Here is a 19633-nt window from a genome sequence, read left to right on the forward strand (position 1 = left end):
CTCCTGCTATGCTTGCTGTTCACTTACAGAGAAGTACCTCAAGAGGGCTTTGGTTTCAGCCCCTTTGATTTGCTCTTCGTACATCCCGTGAGGGGGTCCTTGCCTTGATCAGAGAAGGTTTGGAAGCCACCCCTCCAGGTCATGCCAAGCAAGTGGGGGACTATGCGCTAGGCCTCAGACGGAGGATGACTGTTAGGGAGAATTTTTCTATATGGCTATTCCCTTACCTAGTGAGTCCCTCAGCAGCTTTGCTTGATTTCTGAGGTTTATTTGTTTCCACCTGGTAAGAGTGTGAACCTTATTTTCCACTCTTACATGTGTTTTGCCATGTGTATTTCTACTTTTGTGTGACCTTGGGCTCTGGAACCACACCACTCCATGAGCCCAACATTTTGTGTGTGTTACACCGCACCTTCAGTGCAGTGACACAGGGTTGTCTCTAAGACTTCACACTGACTCCCTTTTTCTGGGGCTGACTACTGTCCCCCAGAATCAGGTAAAGTTGGCATTTACTTTATGTAGTCATTTAACCTACAGACCCAGCACACCCCATTTTACATGGAGTATTGAAAAGGGTTAACTCTGATCCCTTTTTGTCTGCACCTCCTGGAGCATTGCTTCGCTCCCTTAACACTAAGACTTGGCTGGTGGCAGTGGTATCTACCCTAACTTTTCTACCGCGATTATAGTATAAACGTGGTACTGTTTTAAGGCTATTGTGTTAGCCTCGAACATAAACCAGCTTGACCAAATATATTTTATTTTGGCTCCTGTCGAGTTTATTCGCCATTTCTTTGTGTTAACATCCTTCTTGTGTTTTACTTTGTGCGGCAAACCAGTTTTGCGAAGAAGCCCTCCTTTGGCGTCTGGGTGTCTAGGTGGGCTGGATGTGAGGGAAGGGTTTAGTAACCCCCTGCACAGGGTCTCCTTGTAGACCCAAGTCGCTCTTTGTGTCCATTGGCTGAGGTGGTGGTCCGGGCTGGACAACCCCCCTACTGTGTGATTGACAGCCAGGCTGTGTGAATGGGGGATTTTGGCATAAAAGGCAGGACTCTCGGGCTGGAAGTCAGAGTCGCCACTGGAACTACAAGAACTGAAGAGAAGTGGAGAAGAAGACTGCTGCTGCAACTCTCGAGTCCCGGTGAAGCCCTGCTGCAGTCCTGAGCTATCTACCCTTCAATGACACAGAAGATCCAGTCCGGAGTCTTCTTCCCTTGAGCCTGGTGGGACCAACCAGCTCACCTTTCTACAGCCAGAGAATCCTCTCCTGGGTCGAAATCGCTGCACGAAGCTGTAGTGGTCAGGATAGCCATCAGAAGAGCCCTCTCCTGTTTTAAAGGAGCACACCTTTTATTCACTGTTGCTTTACTGCTGCTGGCCTCATCCCTGGGTAGTGAAGATTGCTCCAGACGTCCTCCTTCCTGTCCCCATGACTGAAGCTTCAGGAACCGTGAGTCTGCAGGAACTACCAGGAACAACTGCCGTTGCACCAGCTTTCATCATTCGAATAAGGTAATGTGTCCTTTGGTCGTTCTCGACGTCCGAACTTGAGGAATCGGGGTGAATCCCCTTTTTCTTGCCAAAGGCTTGTCCTTTCTTCCTTCCCTCTTATAACTTTTGCTTCCCTTTGACAATATCCAAGTACTCCTGGCAACGTTAATCTCGAACTGTTCTAATCGTGTGATCTTCGCCAACAGAGCCCGGCTCCATTTGACACTGGCGCAGGCCTATTGACTTTATCTGTCTCTTAGAACACGTCTTCTGATGTGAGTGCCTTGACAAAAGTATTGTCTATGATTTTTATCCCCTATTATTTGGTTTTTATTCAATGTGCTAAATGTGTTTTGATTACGGTTACAATTTTTCCCACGGGTGCGCTTTTCTTTCGTAAGACCGAACTGTCATTACTGTCAAAAGGTGAGTGCTGCTTAAACCCCGGTAACGTCTTTTTTTTCACAACACCGGTCTGTCAAATCCCAATGTACTTACCTTGAATTGACCTGAACCAAAGGAATTGGTTGTGTGTAGTATATTTAGAGTGTGGTTTTGTTTAATAGAAGTGAAATGTTTTGTGAACAGATGGTTTAAAAATAAATGTACTTATATATTTTTTTTAACCAGAAACCTTGAATCAGTGTTGTTTGAGTCACAGTAATTGTAGTCCTTTGTGTAATCCCTGTTACTGCTCATTTGCTCTTGAGATAAGTCTGGCTGCACCGCTACTGCTACCACTATAACTGTGTAGTACAGGCTTGTACCAAAGGTGAAATTGTACTACCACTTGTAGACTTTTTTGTCTGTAGTGTTCCCTAAAGGTACTGTAGAGGATTCTGCCTAACAATGACACAGATGATAGGCCAGGCGACACCGAACCTTAAGGCCAGCCAGGAATTGAATAAGTACTGGCATGACCTTAAAGCATCACATGTGGGTTGGACTCATGGAAAGGAGATCCTTGTGATGGAGCTTACCAAGCCTCAAGCCTTGGCAGACAAATGGACTGAACCCTTCATGATCATCTCCAAGATGTGCAAAGTCAATTATTTGGTTGACATGGGAGTCCCTGGGGTAGCCCCTCAGGCATTCGACAGCAACAGGCTCAAGCCTTTCCATAGGCGAGCAGAAGTTTCATACCTCTTGCTAGCCTCAGAGCAAGAAGAGGATGAGAGTGAGCCTCTTCCTGATTTGCTGCATAGCAACCCTCAGGATGGCTCAGTGGAGGAAGTGCATCTCTCTCCAGATCTGACGACTGAGCAATAGAGGGCCTACAGGGCTTTGCTCTGGCAGAATGCACCTCTGTTCTCACTGATGCCAAGCTGTACCCTGTGGTGTAGGCACGAAATTGACAGTGGTGATAGTGTGCCTGTCAAAAGCAGGTGCTACCGTATGTCAGTCACAGTTAAGAACCACATCCAGGCTGAGGTCGCCAAGATGTTGGATCTGGGTTTTATCAAACCCTCAACCAGTCCCTGGTCCAGCCCAGTGGTCCTTGTCTCCAAGGCAAGTTCGCAGACAAGGCACCAAGGATTGGCGGTTCTGTGTGGACTACTGAGGAGTCAATGCCGTCACCAAAACTGATGTGCACCCATTGCCCAGGGCTGATGAGCTTCTGGCCACCATAGGTGCTGCTAAATTTGTGAGCAGCTTTGACCTTACCTCAGGCTATTGGCAAATAGCTCTGACGGACCATGCCAAGGGAAAGACTGCGTTCTCAACACCTGAGGGGCTCTACCAGTTTAGAGTCATGCCTTTTGGGTTCAAAAACGCACCTGCCACCTTCCAAAGATTAGTCAACCATGCGCTCAGTGGGTTGGAGGCCTTTTGTATGGACTACTTAGATGACATTGCTGTCTACAGTTCCACCTGGGAGGAGCATTTAACTCATTTGGATAAAGTGTTGCAGGCCTAGAAAAGGGCTCACCTCACTATCAAGGCAAGCAAGTGCCAGACAGCTCAGGGGAAAGTCATGTATCTTGGGCATGAGGTAGAAGGGGGACGAATCCAACCTCTCCCCAGTAAGGTACAGGATGTACATGACAGGGAGACTCCCACTACTCAAACCCAGACGAGAGACGTTTTGGGCCTCACCTGGTATTACTGCAACTTCATGGTGGACTATGTAACCATAGCTGCCCATCTGACAGCTCTGACTTCACCCAAATGATCGAGGAAGGTTAATTGTACGGAAGACTGGCAGAAGGCCTCTACTGGCTTGAAGAAAAGTCTGTGTAGGGCACCTGTGTTGTGTGCGCCTGATTACAGCAAACCCTTTATCGTTCAAACTGATGCCTGCGACACCGGAATTGGAGCTGTCTTGTCCCAGTTAGATGACAAAGGAAGAGAACATCCGATCATATTCATCAGTAGACAACTCAAGGGTAGAGAACTTAGGTGGGCTACTGTTGAAAAGGAATGTTTTAGCATAGTTTGGAGCCTTAGGCATTTTAGACCCTACCTTACATAAAGGTAAATGCATACGCAAGGCCCAGGTGAGCTACTGTGATGTTGAGAATGGAGGTACGCGATACACAGGGGCAGCAAGAGAATGGATAATGTGTACCGTTAGCCTCAGAACATAGGGAAAAGTACATGTGCGTGTGTGCAGAGGCAAATCCCCCACCAAAACAAGAAGCTTGCACTGTGACAGTAGTGGACAATTGCATTGCTCCCCCAAGATCTCCAAAGTCCACACGTCCGTCCGCTCCAATTCGCACGTACGTTTTGATGTTCTCCTATGCACTACTTAATCCCGAATGTGAATGCCAACGCCCCATGTGTGTCGTGTAACTTACGCTATGAGCCCCTTTAGAGGTAAGTGGCAAGCCTGTGGCAGCGAGGCAGTGGGCTGTCAACTTCACTGCCAGAGAAGATGATATCCTGGTGGAGCATGTCCTGGGGCATTATGATGCCCTCTTCCACGGCTCAACGCAAGTCGGCAAGGGAGGACGGAAGCTGATCTGGGACCAGATCATGGATGCCATCAATGCGGAGGGGCTGGCATCCCGTTACTACCACCACGTGCACAAGCGCTGAGAGGGCCTCAAATCCAGGACCCACAACAAGGCCCTGTGCTTCCTCTGAGCTGGTGACAACCAAGGGGGGGCGCAGGGGCCGCTTGAACACCACAGACATGCAGGTCCTGGAGAAGGTTTACCCTGCGCTGCACGCCCTGGTCAGCGATTTGAGTGTGCATGTCCAGACGGCGCTCCACGTGTTCTATGAATCATGCGTAATTTTGACAATCTCACTTTTGCATTGTGTGTTGTACTGCAGCATATCACAAAGTGCACGTGGTTTCTTACATGTATCTAAGACGTGCCCATGTGAGAGGTGTGACAGATGGGTGGTGTTGTGTACATCATGAACATGCATGGTCTTTATGTGTCTCAGATGTGACTGTGTGAATGGACATCACTTCTGGATGGATGTAACTGGTGTATTTCAATGTGTGCCCTAGTCTTGTTGCGTGATTTCTGTTGAGGGGACTCTGATGTGATGGCTCAGTGCACTGCTTGAGGACTGTCAGGTGATGTGTGTGCATGACATGTGTATGGCCCATGACGCATGTGTGTGTAGCATGCACCATTTGTCGATTGTGACCGTTCCATTTCCATGGATGTGATTGTCTGTTGTGAAGGACAGACTTTTATGTGTATGTATGTTCATTGCATGTACCTGTGTGTTGTAGAGGGTGATGATGGCTGTAGGATTTAGCAGTGTACTTCATGTGCATGTTTTTGGTGCCAAACACACATCTGTACAGTACCCCAATGTCTGTGTCCTATGTCTCCTTATCCACAGCAGCTTTGGAAGAAGAGGGTGGAGAAAGTGCTTTGGAGCAAGGCAGCAGGGATGCCTCCACCAGGCAGAGACGCAAGGCCCAGTCACGCCCCCTGGCAACGACATCATTGGGGAGCAAGAAGGCTGGTGCTGCGTCTCCAACATCGGCCACAGCTGCTGAGGGGAGGTCCAAGAGGGTGAAGGTGATGTGGACTCCTCGGCAGTGGGGAGGGGGGAACAGGTGAGCACACACAGAGGCCAACTACTGCGGAAGACGCTGGGGAGGCATCCAGGTTGGCGGGGGAGGAGGTGGAGAAAGGGGCCGTATTAGCCCAGTCCATGGGGCCCGGCGAGGGTGGTGAGGTGGGTCTGACTGCTGCAGTCCTGACCAAGGGGCATGAAAATGTGCAGGTCACCATGGAGGTACGTGTGCAAATTCCTGTCCCTGTGTCTGCGCCTGCAGCAGTATGCACCTGCCGGCATTCCCCAGGCCGTACCCATCCACAGGTGTCAGTTGTTTCCACCCAGACCGACACCCTATTGTCTGCAGATGTTGCCATTCGGGACAGAGTGGTACCCCTTCTAGTCGGTATCGGGAAGCGTACCAGCGGCATTCGTGATGATGTGCAGGCTTACACTTGTGTGCCTGCACATCATCACGATGACGTCTAGCGTCTCCTGAACTGGCTAGTAGCATTCCTGGTCTTGATTTGGATGTGAGGGCTGGCCACTTATGCAACCCCCTCTTTGTCTTGCTCCCCTGTGCGTCAGTCATCCTCCCGCGCGCCTTCCAGCCCAGATACCACCAGTGCCCCCTGTACACCAGTCCCACCCACGTCGGCCTGTCTGGTGGAGATAGCATCCTTCCCTGAGTTGGGAGTCGACGGTGGATCAGCCGAAGTGGTCACCATGCCGATCCAGGGAATGACAGGAGCAATGGCAATGGAGGGAGAGCAGGCACCTGTCATGATGCCTACCTCCAAGGAGCCAGACCAGGCCCAGCTACCCCAGAGGCAGGTATCATGTCTCCGAGGGAAGTCTCAGCGGGCCCAAGTAGGGGCCCTTATTGGACCACAGTCCTGGCGCCATAGGCGCCAGGCTCATAAAGGATGACTAGTGTTTAAAGTGATTGGTGTAAACTTAGCTGATGCAGACCGTGCTGCAACATCCAGGCCTTCTAGAGGCCTGAATGGGACTACTTTATCTTTGGGACTACTTAACCACACGGGTGTGGCCAGGGGAAGAATACATACCTGAGAGGAAGGATACATACCTGGAACTACTTTAAAGGCTATTTAAGCCACGCCCGAGCAGCAACGCACGCTTCGCGTTGTTCTGCATCTAGCAGCTGGATGCTCACCGTGTCGGCTCCTGCATCCTGACTTCTGCCACGCCTGCCAGCATCCTGGAACACCTGCAAAGGGAGAAAAGAAGAGAATAGGTGAAAGAAGAGTCCTTACCTGCTAAAACCGCATCCCGGAGACATCTCGCCGACGATCCTGAAAAAGGAAGACATTTATTTAAAAGCACATCGCGTCGATCGCTGCAGCGCCGCATTTCACTCACCTTTACAGGGCGCCTCCATGTTCAGCAGCGATCATCCGGATTCGCAGCCACATCCCAGCGCCTAGGGAGAAAAAGACAAGAACAAAAGGTGAGAGAGAGAAGGGAATAAGGAAAGCTTAATTTCCATTTTAAGACTTACCTGTTGGGTAATTCCCACTTCATTTCGGGTCTTCGCCGCATCCTGGCATTTCCGGACCCCGGCCCCTAAGGGGAAAAAAGAGACATCAGCGTTAATGAGCGAATGAAAAGACATTACCTAACGCTCATTAAAGACTTACCTGATACCTACAGGGATTGCACCTCTCCCCTCGTGTCGGTGCCTTTTCCCCGGCATTCCGTACCCCGGCCCCTATGGGGAAAAAGACACTAGCATTAGCGCATTAAGAGACATCAGCGTTAATGAGCGAATGAAAAGACATTACCTAACGCTCATTAAAGACTTACCTGATACCTACAGGAATTGCACCTCTCACCTCGGGTCGGTGCCTTTTCCCCGGCATTCCGTACCCCGACCCCTATGGGGAAAAAGACACTAGCATTAGCGCATTAATGCGTGGACACAAGGGGAACCTCTCATCAAAAAACTCACCTGAGTTCCTTCGTCGGTTCCATTGCTCATCTCGGAATCTACATTCTGCACCTGAAAAAGAGACAACGGACAATCATTATTTGGGTCTTCTACTTACGAACTGAATCCTTGCGGTACTTTACCGGGAAGGTCAAGCAAACCTGAACTTTCTACAATTCAAGATCCAGTGAAGTAACTGGATTGCAACGCGCTCCTGCATCAGAAGCAGGATGGAGAGCTCGTCTTTTCTGAACCTAAGGTGAGACTTTAAGGGAAATCGCAGAAGGGTTTCGTTGAGGGTGTGAAGGGAGTGGGAGGCTACACATTGTCCCGCAGATTATTAACATCCCCTTTCACACACAGAAGGATATTTCTGCGAGCCAGACAAGCCAGATTTGAAGGACCGGTCCAGTCCATCTTCCGAGTCCTGCGCTTCACCATAGAAGAAGCAACAGCATTCCAAACCAGGCCTGCGCCTCCGTGGGAGTTAGGTGAGCGTAACAGAACGCCAAGCCTACCTACAATTTCCCACCCGGGCGCTATGGAGACTTCCGAGACAGACCAGTTGGCCCAGCTTTTGGGGGAATTACGGGCAGAAGTACACTCAGCCCGTCAGGAGACTAACGCTCTCAAAAGAGAACTGATCCTATCCAAGGAAAGAACAGATGACCTGGCTAAACGGTTGTTGCAGGGCCAGGCAGGGCAAACTCCTTTACCTAGTGGGGGTACTTCCACACCAATGGGTTCGAATAACCCGGTACAAATTAATCTACCTGGACACATGCCTTTGGCCCCGCCCGAACGTTTTGCGGGGGAGCCCAAGAAATATGCCGTTTTTATGAACCAATGTCGCTTACACTTTCTATGCAGACCTGGGGCCTTCCCTAATGACCAGACCAAAGTAGCCTTTGTTTTATCTTACCTCAGTGGCTGTGCTGCCGATTGGTCTATTCCTTTGGTGAATCAGGATGATCCAATTCTCCAGGATTTTCAGGGCTTCCAGGCCAGCATGGAAAGATTATTCGCTCGACACTCTCAGGGACAGGTCCTTGACAACGAATTGCTATCCTTACGACAAGGTAATCAGGATCTCTTGTCCTATATCGCCACCTTTAATAGACTGGTTGTGGAAACTGGATGGCCAGAAAATAAAAGGATCACATTATTTCATCGAGGCCTGCGCGGAGAACTTAAAGATGTTCTAGCTCAAATAGTAAATCCACCCCAAGTCTGCGCAGAATACATAGACTTAGTGGTCCAACTGGATCATAGACTTCAAAATAGAAAAGCAGATCGGTCCAAGTTCGAAACCCGAGTGCAGATCAAAACCCACGCTAACCCCAAGAGTACCGACGTTTCAGAACCTATGCAAATCGGTGGTGTTAAAGGACCGTTAACGCAGAAGGAACGAGAGAGAAGGCGGCAAAAGCAACTATGTCTCTATTGCGGGGCTTTCGGTCACTTTCTTCGAGATTGTCCGGTAAAACCACCTAAGAAGGTGGTTGGATCCACTGATAATACTTTAATGGAGCCTGATTCGGGAAACGACCAAGCCCGCAAGCGTAGAGGTCCGCTTGCCGAGCTTGAAAACAAACTCTTTGACCTCGCATTTTGTCATGCCAATGGTGCTCATGGACCCGAAACAGCCTCAGCGGTTGCAGGCTATAAAAGCATACATCGACAGTGGAGCTATCGGAAACTACGTAGATCGTGAATTGGCCTCCAGGATTAATCTTCCTCTCCGTCCGAAAGTTAACCAGGATGTCATTACTACAGTTGATGGAACCGAAATAGCCTCAGGGCCGGTAACGCATTCCACTACAGAAATGACACAAGTGGGTCAGGATGGGCATCAGGAAGCTATTGTGTTTGATATAATCAAGGCCCCACAATTTCACGTAATTCTTGGATTCCCTTGGTTAGAAACACATAATCCTCGAATAGACTGGCGAGCAAAGAGAATAACTTTTCCTGATTGTGAACCAACTTGTTATCCAAGAAATCCAGCTATGGGTCTGGCCACAGCAACTTCCACCACAGTACAACTACCGGCTGAATACCAAGAATTCCAGGACGTTTTTCAGAAAGAACAGGCTAACACGTTACCTCCCCATCGGTCTTACGATTGTCAAATCGATCTGGTACCCAATGCTCAACCGCCGTGTAGTAGGATTTATGTTCTTACTGAACCTGAGAACCTGCATTTGCGTCAGTATTTAGATCAGTACCTTGCCAATGGTTTTATTCGTCCGTCAAAGTCTCCTGTCTCTTCAGCTCTGTTCTTCGTGCGAAAAAAGAAGGCGACCTTAGAACATGTATTGACTACCGCGCCCTAAATCAAATAACGATTAAGAATCGTTATCCTCTGCCTCTGATCCCGGAACTTCTCGACCAGGTAAAAGATGCTTGTATGTACACCAAGTTAGATCTCCGGGGAGCTTATCACCTGGTGCGTATAAAAGAAGGCGACGAATGGAAGACTGCATTCCGCACCAAATATGGGCTCTTCGAATATCAGGTAATGCCCTTCGGTTTGTGCAACGCACCTGCCGCCTTTCAATACTTTATGAATGATGTTCTTCGGGAACTTATCGATGTTTGTGTCATCGTATATATCGACGACATCCTGGTGTACTCTTCTTCAGAATCCGATCACAGAAAACATGTTAGGGCAGTTCTTGAAAAATTGCGCCAGCACAAACTATTTGCAAAGCTCGAAAAATGTGTTTTTCATACCACAGAAGTCGAGTTTCTCGGATTCATCCTGACCCCTAAAGGAGTCCGCATGGACTCATGAAAGGTGGACGCCATCCTCAAATGGCCATCTCCTAGCTCTATGAAGGGAGTTCAGAGCATGCTTGGCTTTGCCAATTTCTATCGAAGATTCATCCCGGAATTTTCTCGAATAGTCCAACCCATCACAGCTCTCTTACGGAAGAATAAACGCTTTGAATGGACTCATGAGGCCGAACAGGCCTTTCAAGACCTAAAGACCAAATTCACCTCCGCACCTGTATTGAAACACCCGCACCCAGATCTCCCTTACATTGTTGAAACCGACGCATTCAGTTTAGCCATGGGAGCTGTCCTGTCGCAAAGAGATACAGTAACTAACCAACTACACCCTGTAGCCTTTTGGTCCAGGAAATTCTCGACTCCTGAAATTAATTATGCAATCACCGACAAAGAGTTACTGGCTATTAAGTGCGCCTTCAAGGCTTGGCGTCATTACCTCCTCGGTGCAAGACACACCATCACGGTGATTACGGATCACAGAAATTTGCAATATTTAAAGACAGCCAAAGCCCAATCATCACGACAACTCAGATGGGCTTTATTCTTTGCAGAATTTGATTTTGTAATCACCTATCGCCCTGGTTGCAAGAATGGCAAAGCGGACGCCTTATCCCGGATTGGGATGGAAGAAACAAATTTGAGCTTAGAACCAGTACCGATTATACCTGAACAGAGAATTTTGGGTTTGACTTCTTTACAAACTATAGAGGACGTTCAAACTCGAGTTAAACAACTTTTAGACTCCACAGCCTTACAAGAATGGAGCCAAAAGGGGTCTCACTTTTCCGTTAGTAATGATTTACCGTACTTCCAGGGGCGGTTATTTCTGCCTAACAAAGAACTGCAAGAACTTGTTATTGCTCATTATCATGATACATTAATGGAAGGACATCCTGGTATCACTAAAACTGAGGAAAAGATCAAACGCCAATTCTGGTGGCCATCCTGGAGAAAAGATATTAAATCTTTTGTGATGTCTTGCTGAGTTTGTGCCCAAAATAAAGGTCAAAAGAAAAGACCAGCCGGTCTTCTACAACCCTTGGATATTCCACCGGCACCTTGGCACACCTTGTCGATGGACTTCATTACCGACCTGCCTCCTTGCTATGGATACAACACTATCTTGGTAATCGTGGATCTATTCTCCAAAATGGCCCATTTTATCCCTTTAAAAGGGTTACCTTCAGCCTCCATCTTGGCCAAGGAATTTCTGGAGAACATAGTTCGTATACATGGTTTTCCATCCATATTAGTCTCAGATCGAGGAAGTCAATTTATTTCCCATTTTTGGATGAAGTGTTGCCAACTGGCACAAATTGATGTGCGATTATCCACCAGTCACCACCCCAAGACCAACTGCCAAACCGAGAGAACAAATCAAACCCTTGAGCAATATCTTCGGTGTATGTTGCACCAATCTGAATACAATTGGAAAGACATTCTTTGGATCGCAGAATATGCATACAACAATTCCGTACATTCTGGAACTGGACAAACCCCTTTTTACACATTGTATGGTCATCATCCTCGAACCTCAGACCTGGACCCTCCTCAAACCCTGGAAATGCCTGTAGTAGATCATTTGCATTCCACAATAACCCGAGCCTTCAAAGAAGCTACAACTCATTTACAGCAAGCCAAGAGAAAGTACAAAGAAAATGCTGATTTACATCGAAGTGAAGCACCTCTGTACCAAATAGGAGACCAGGTGTGGCTAGCAACTAGACATTTACCTCTCAAAGGACCGCAGACTTTCAACCCCAGATACATAGGACCCTATCCCATCAAAGCTATAATCAACCCGGTGGCCTTTAAACTCGATCTACCATCCAACATGCGAATTCATCCCGTTTTTCACGCATCACTGTTGAAACCGGTGCAACCAGGAACCAGACTGATCAAGCCACCAGAACCAATTCAAATTGATGGGGAATTAGAATTTGAAGTTAAAGACATATTGGATTCCAAGGTGTTAAAATCAAAACTCTATCTAGTTGATTGGAAGGGGTATGGACCTCAGGAAAGATCTTGGGAACCAAGCGACCATGTACACGCAGCGCGATTAATACAAAAGTTCCACCGAAAATTCCCAAACAAGCCAAAACCCCTGGAGAGAACAACTTTGGGAGGGGCCTTGGGGGGAAGTACTGTCATGATGCCTACCTCCAAGGAGCCAGACCAGGCCCAGCTACCCCAGAGGCAGGTATCATGTCTCCGAGGGAAGTCTCAGCGGGCCCAAGTAGGGGCCCTTTGGACTCAGTCCTGGCGCCTTTGGCGCCAGGCTCATATTGGACCACAGTCCTGGTGCCATAGGCGCCAGGCTCATAAAGGATGACTAGTGTTTAAAGTGATCGGTGTAAACTTACCTGATGCAGACCATGCTGCAACATCCAGGCCTTCTAGAGGCCTGAATGGGACTACTTTATCTTTGGGACTACTTAACCACACGGTGTGGCCAGGGGAAGAATACATACCTGAGAGGAAGGATACATACCTGGAACTACTTTAAAGGCTATTTAAGCCACGCCCGAGCAGCAACTCACGCTTCGCATTGTTCTGCATCTAGCAGCTGGACGCTCACCGTGTCTGCTCCTGCATCCTGACTTCTGCCACGCCTGCCAGCATCCTGGAACACCTGCAAAGGGAGAAAAGAAGAGAATAGGTGAAAGAAGAGTCCTTACCTGCTAAATCCGCATCCCGGAGACATCTCGCCGACGATCCTGAAAAGGAAGACATTTATTTAAAAGCACATCGCATCGATCGCTGCAGCGCCGCATTTCACTCACCTTTACAGGGCGCCTCCATGTTCAGCAGCGATCATCTGGATTCGCAGCCACATCCCAGCACCTAGGGAGAAAAAGACAAGAACAAAAGGTGAGAGAGAGAAGGGAATAAAGAAAGCTTAATTTCCATTTTAAGACTTACCTGTTGGGTAATTCCCACTTCATTTCGGGTCTTCGCCGCATCCTGGCATTTCCGGACCCCGGCCCCTAAGGGGAAAAAAGAGACATCAGCGTTAATGAGCGAATGAAAAGACATTACCTAACGCTCATTAAAGACTTACCTGATACCTACAGGGATTGCACCTCTCACCTCGGGTCGGTGCCTTTTCCCCGGCATTCCGTACCCCGGACGCTATGGGGAAAAAGACACTAGCATTAGCGCATTAAGAGACATCAGCGTTAATGAGCGAATGAAAAGACATTACCTAACGCTCATTAAAGACTTACCTGATACCTACAGGGATTGCACCTCTCACCTCGGGTCGGTGCCTTTTCCCCGGCATTCCGTACCCCGACCCCTATGAGGAAAAAGACACTAGCATTAGCGCATTAATGCGTGGACACAAGGGGAACCTCTCATCAAAAAACTCACCTGAGTTCCTTCGTCGGTTCCATTGCTCATCTCGGAATCTACGTTCTGCACCTGAAAAAGAGACAACGGACAATAATTATTTTGGTCTTCTACTTACGAACTGAATCCTTGCGGTACTTTACCGGGAAAGTCAAGCAAACCTGAACTTTCTACAATTCAAGATCCAGTGAAGTAACTGGATTGCAATGCGCCCCTGTATCAGAAGCAGGATGGAGAGCTTGTCTTTTCTGAACCTAAGGTGAGACTTTAAGGGAAATCGCAGAAGGGTTTCGTTGAGGGTGTGAAGGGAGTGGGAGGCTACACATTATCCCGCAGATTATTAACATCCCCTTTCACACACAGAAGGATATTTCTGCGAGCCAGACAGGCCAGATTTGAAGGACCGGTCCAGTCCATCTTCCGAGTCCTGCGCTTCACCATAGAAGAAGCAACAGCATTCCAAACCAGGCCTGCGCCTCCGTGGGAGTCAGGTGAGCGTAACAGCACCCAGGAGCAGGGCACGGGCCAGACGTCCCGGCTGATGTCATCAGCCCGGAGGGCTTCCTTACGAAGCAGGCACTGTGCAATTTGGCAGCAGCAGGCTCAAAGTAGGAGGCTATTGTACTCAGGGCATACAATCCCAAGGAGGCAGGTATCCGGTGTCGGGCAGGATGCAAATATGGACCTTCGAACACGGATGTCTTCCGTGTTCGTGCGGTACGGGCAGCAAATCCGGGCAGAGAGGCAGCGGGCTCTAGATTGAGAGTCCCCATAGCCAGGGCGGAGATTACACTGCGTCGAGCAGAGGCAGGCTGACATCTTTGAGGATACTTGCAGGGAGTGGGAGGCAACGGAGAGGGCCATGCTGGGGTCCCTGCAAGCCCTCGAGGAGAGAGCTGAGCCCCTCCTAGGGGAAGTGGACGCTGTGTTCGATGATGCCTTGGCTGAGACATTGGATGAGATTGGTGACAAGGAGGACTAGCCTGCTGCCTGTGTACATGGTTTTGTAGATATATGTTTCCTTTCATTTTTCATTATGATTTGGAGCTAGCATCACGGACATTACTCCAATTGTTTGTGCATAGTTCTGTAGGTGTAAGTTTCTTTTTAATTTTATTTCTTTTGGAGTGGACTGTGGACTATCCTCCATGTTTTATTGTACATAGTTTTTTGGTGTGTTTTAGTATTTAAATTTGTGATTTTAGTGATTTTTTGGGGAATTGTTTTTTGTACATGTGGACATTTTTTTATTTTGTATTTTTACATTTACATCTTTTGATACTATGATTTATTGTTTCATTTACAGTATGTATGGTTTGAATACTACTGTTTAAAATATTTACTCTCACAGTCATTGCCGTTCACAGTTATTTTTCCAGTGTGCCTGTTTGGTAGTGCATTTAGTAGCCCTTATCCTTCCTATTGTTAGTCATGTGTGTGGTTGCTTACTTGCATGTGTTATGTTCGTGGTTTGTTTGCGGGGTGAATATACACATGGGGTGGACCAGTGGTGGTGTGTGGAGTGGGATTTTGTGTGTGCATGGGCAAATGGTATTTCCTTTCACATGTGCAGCATCACTGTGCATTTGCACTCACTGTGTTTGTGAGTGAGGTGGGTGGGTTGAATGTGGAAGTGTTGCATGTTCATGACATTTGCATATGATTTGCTTGATGCTCTCTAACACACAGGGGGTGCTTTTCAAATTTGCCTGCATACGTTTTTGGAGTTATCATCATCTCTGGTGTTGGTCAACCTCTTGCACTGGGATAGACTGATTGCCATGTCCTTCACACATGGGCATATCCTGCCCATTGTTAGTCATGTGTGTGGCTGCTTACTTGCATGTGTTATGTTCGTGGTTTGTTTGCGGGGTGAGTATACACATGGGGTGGACCGGTGGTGGTGTGTGGGGTGGGATTTTGTGTGTGCACGGGCAAATGGCATTTCCTTTCACATGTGCAGCATCACTGTGTATTTGCACTCACTGTGTTTGTGAGTGAGGTGGGTGGGGTGACTGTGGGAGTGTTGCATGTTCAGGACATTTGCACATGTTTTGCTTGATGCTCTGTAACACACAGGTGGTGCTTTTCAAATTCACCTGCATGCGTTTTTGGAGTTATCATCATCTCTGGTGTTGGTCAACCTCTTGCACCGGGATAGACTGATTGCCATGTCCTTCACACATGGGCATACCAGTGAAGTGTTTATTCGGGATTCTCTTTTAGGAATGGCAGCTCAATGAAGATCAGGCTGTGGGGAACACAGCCAGTGTTTGTTAATGTGGTACACATTGAGGCTGCCTGCAGGGTGGGGTGACGGGGCATGGGGTGGACCATGTGGAGGGGGCTGCCTGCAGGGTGGGGTGGATGATGGGGGCTGGGGTGTCCCCTGTGGATGGGGCCTTCTGCAGGGTGGGGAGACGGTTGATGGGGGTTGGGGTGTCCCAGGTGGAGGGGGCTGCCTGCAGGGTGGCGTCACTGGTGATGGGGTCTGGGGTGTCCCATGTGGAAAGGGCTACCTGCAGGGTGGGGTGACGGGTTATGGGGCGTCCCATGGGGAGGGGGCTGCCTGCAGGGTGAGGTGACAGGTTATGGGGGCTGGGGTGTCCCATGTAAAGGGGGCTGCCTGCAGGGTGGCGTCACGGGTGATGGGGGCTGGGGTGTCCCATGTGGAGGGGGCTGAATGCCTTGGATAGTGAGGTGCAGACACACATTTTGGCAGGGGTGTGGCCAGGAATTGGGAGGTATTGGCGTGCGATTTAGCTGCTGGAGGGGCACCATTGCGTGGGAGGGGAACGCGTTTTCTCTGGGGTGCGTCCGGGGATTGCAGGGTGTTGTTGCGTGTTTATGCTGGGGTGTGGCCGGGGATCGCGAGGTGTTTTCGCGCAATTACGCTGGGGTGCGGCTGGGGATTGCGAGGTGTTGGCACACAATTTGGCTGGTGGAGGGGCACGTCTTGGGTGGGAGGGCATACCTTTTCTCTGGGCTGCATCTGGGGATTGCAGGGTGTTTTCGTGCATTTATGCTGGGGTGCGGCCGGGGATTGAGAGGTGTTGGTGCATGATTTGGCTGCAGGGGGGCAGGCCTTGTGTGGGAGGGCACACATTTTCTCTGGGGTGTGTCCTGGGATTGCGAGGTGTTGGCGCACGATTTGGCTGGTGGAGGGGCAGGCCTTGCATATGAGGGCACGCGTTTTCTCTGGGGTGCAGCCGGGGATTGCGAGGCGTTGGCATGCAATACGGTTGCTGGTGGGGCAGGCCTTGCGTGTGAGGGCATGCGTTTTCTCTGGGGTGCCCACACGAATCGTGGGGTGTTTCCGTGCAATTTCTCTGGGGGGGCTGTATGCTGGACCAGGGAGGCTTGCACAATGTTAGGCATTTCACTTGCTTTTGACTGTGCGTGGGGGCGTGTTGGGGGCGTTACTCACACAGCTTGCTGTTATTTGCACCATGGCTACTGATGCCTGTGGGAATCCATGAATACGCGTGTCGAACTAAGATTTTTCGAGTGAGGTGGTAGATTTGGGCTGCAATACACATCTGTACAGATGTATTGGAGAGAACAAGGTAAATAGTGTCAATTTTTTTTTTAATGGTGGAACTGAAGTAATTTATCCCCTCAACTGCCATGGGGTTTCCCCCCCCAGTGCCAAGGCATTTTTTGGTGATTTCGGTATGTCGCCATTCAATCCCTTGTAACTTTTTTGTTGCATGAGATATCTCAGCCAAATGTGGCCCCTTTTTTCCCACATGTAGGTGGTCGTAACGCCACCAAGGAATCCCAGTTAGCTGTTGGGGGGTGAGAGAAAATAACCCAAAAGTGGAGAAAAGTTATTTTTTTTTTCAGAAAATGGCAATAAAATGATGTACAAAGAAGCCTGTGGTTATTTTCCTGTAAGAGCTAGGAACAAATGGTTTGCTTTGCTGAATTCGCAATTTTCCAGGCTTTCAAGAACAGGTTAAGTGGAAACCAAAAAAACATTTTGATATGCTGAAGCCGTTTTGTGAGAGGTAGGCGATTTTGGCCTTTTTTGTCCAATAGGACATGCGTGGACAGAATGGAAGAGAAGGGTAGGAAAGCTGAAAGGGAAGACAGAAATGCATACATTGCTGAAAAGTAGACACAATTCCAAGTTTAGGAAGGGGTGATTTGAGCAGGTCAGGCAACAACTATGTAGGGAAAAATTCCAGTTTGGAGAAAAATTGGGAAAATGACAGAAAAAAAGGTATGTGGTGGACATGGTTGGCCCGGTTAGGCAACGGCGTCTGTGAATTTTGAGAAATGCAATGCTCCGCTACATATCCCCGGCTCCTCCAGTTAGGAAATCACACATTTTTCATGTTTCACAAAACAAGCACTACCACAAGCCAAAAGCTGAGCCATGGTACATAGGATTTGTATGCTTACAACCTAAACAGACATCCTTAGCATGTGTAAATAAGGATAACAAATGTGGTGAGGAAGGGAAAACATACATTTTTTTGAAAGACCACAGGCAGTCCTTTTGAAGGGTAGGTGACTTGTGCAGGTTAGAAAAGTGTATAGTGCCTAAAGCAGCGACTAAATGTAGGTCACATTTGGGAAATGAAAGGGTTGTGTGACAAAGTGCAGCAGCAAATGTGTCGAAACGTTAGGAAAACCATGCAAACACAAAATATGTCATACCTTCCCGCGTTTCCACAGGTGTCCCGATGAAAACGGTACCTCACATGTGTGGGTGCACTTACCTGGGCGCAAAGGGAAAAGGCTAAACCACTGGTAACCCCAAGTCTTCCGGCAGAACAGATTTTGAGGAATTTTGCTCATGTGGACAACCTACAGATTTGGGCCTAGGGTGTCGAAGCCACCAAGGAAAACAGGGAACCACACGCATTTCCGAAAAGAGGACACCCGTGGAAATCCACAGAGGTCTGACTTGTGCGAATCGCCCCAGAATTTATTACCCACAATCCACAGCAAAGTCAGAAATTTGGCGAAAAAACCCCACAATTTTTGGACATTTCATTCTGCTCACCCACCGAAACCCCCGTCAACAACACATGTTCTACCTTCCTGCATTCCCACAGGTGTCCCGAGGAAAACGGTACCTCACATGTGTGGGTGCATCTACCTGCGCACAAAGGTAAAAGGCTAAACCACTGCTATCCCCCAAAGGGTTTGGGGAGCCAATCTACAGATTTGGGCCTAGGGTGTCGACGTCACCAAGGAAAACAGGGTACCCCATGCATTTCCAAAAAGGGGACACCCATGGGAATGGCTTTCCACAGATGTCTGACTTGCACGAATCGCCCCAGAATGTATTACCCACAAGCCCCGGCAAAGACCCACATGGGAGATGGGTGCCCAAGGCCAGAGACATTACCTCCGACTTTCGTGGAGCTCTGGCTGGCCTGTGTTGCAGCTTCTCCCTCCGGGAAAGGTTGGGGACCCTGCCGGGTCTCCCTGGAACTGCCGATGCACTTGGGGATGGTCAGCCCACATGGGAGACAGCCACCCAAGGCCAGGGACATTACCCCTGACTTTCCTGGAGCAGGCCAGCCAGAATACCAGAATGGTTGGGGGATCACGTACCTTGCCTTGGGCACCCATCCCCCTCAAACCGAAACTTTTATTATTATTTTTTTTGTTTGGGCCCCTTCCCTAGGGGCAGATTGGGAGATAGGCCCATGCTTTGGGGAGCCTCTTTGGTGGCCCTCCAAAGCATGGGCAGATGCCCCTACCTAGGGGAAGAAATCCACCCCCAGGGAGGGCTACATGAGGTGCCCCCCATCCACTTGGGGTAGGGCCGAGGGGCTAGAGGGCCACCCCCCTTTCATAACAAAAAGATTCCTGGTGGTCTAGTGCCCCCCCCAAAAAACAAAACACTTCTTATTCTTTTTTTTTTGGTTGGTCCCCTTCCCTAGGGGCAGATGGGTACCCATCTACCCCCAGGGGGGATCAAACCTGCAGCCCCATGCTTTGGGGGTTCTTTCTGGTGACCCTCCACCCCACACGTAATGGATGGGGGGCATCTCATGTAGCCGTCCCTGGGGGCAGATGCCCCTTCCTAGGGTGAGAAATCTGCCCCCA

This window comes from Ambystoma mexicanum, chromosome 12 (genome assembly GCF_040938575.1).
Source record: "Ambystoma mexicanum isolate Mex_15411 chromosome 12, UKY_AmexF1_1, whole genome shotgun sequence".
In the NCBI taxonomy this organism is placed as follows: Eukaryota; Metazoa; Chordata; class Amphibia; order Caudata; family Ambystomatidae; genus Ambystoma; species Ambystoma mexicanum.